Source organism: Octodon degus, unplaced genomic scaffold, assembly GCF_000260255.1.
Source record: "Octodon degus isolate 3935 unplaced genomic scaffold, OctDeg1.0 scaffold00073, whole genome shotgun sequence".
In the NCBI taxonomy this organism is placed as follows: Eukaryota; Metazoa; Chordata; class Mammalia; order Rodentia; family Octodontidae; genus Octodon; species Octodon degus.
Window position 1 is genome coordinate 207,735 of NW_004524649.1, and position 746 is coordinate 208,480.

A 746-nucleotide genomic window follows, 5' to 3' on the forward strand; every position below is an offset into this window, starting at 1 on the left:
CCTGCAAAAAAATTGATTGAACTCAGGCCCTTGCGCTTGCCAGGGAAGTGCATATTCTACTGAGCCATCTCCCTGACCCTGTACTATCTTTAAAATAAATTTTAAAAAATTAAAAAGGACAAAAAAAACTCAAGGTTTATGGAAAGGAAGAATTCATGTTTTAACAAGTTGATCAGTTTTACTGCCTATATCTGGTAGTCTGAGCCACAAATCTGATAACATTATGTAATATAACAACCATTGTTAATTTCCTGCTCCTTTTGTTTGTTTTTGTTTTTGTTTTTGTTTATTTATATGTGTGTGTGTGTGTGTGTGTGTGTGTGTGTGGCCAGCTCAGCCCACCAGGGGGCAGGGCTGGCTGGACTGTGGTGCTGGGGGATTGAATCACGGTCCCTGAGCTTTGTTTAGCTTAGCTTGTTCTAAGTAGGTGCTTTAGACCACTGAGCCATCTCACCAGCCCCATCCTGCTCTTGTTTTTAAACACTGTACATTTATTGTTTTATGGTGAAGTGTTTTTGTCTTTGTTCCTGTTATTTTTTGTTTCTTTCCTCTTTAAAATAAAATTAAAAATAATCATAGATTATGATGAAATTCAATATAATATTTTGATTCATACATGCATTGTATAGTCCTGAAAAGTGTTTAAACTTATTATTCCCTCAAAAATTTATCAGTAGTGGGGCTGGTGAGATGGCTCAGTGGTCTAAAGCACCTACTTAGAACAAGCTTAGCAAAACACAGGGACC

General features: G+C 37.0%; 1 pseudogene; it reads left to right on the forward strand.

The window, feature by feature from the left end:
• Positions 1-746, forward strand: part of LOC101573221 — a 3,026-nt pseudogene that overhangs the window by 979 nt on the left and 1,301 nt on the right.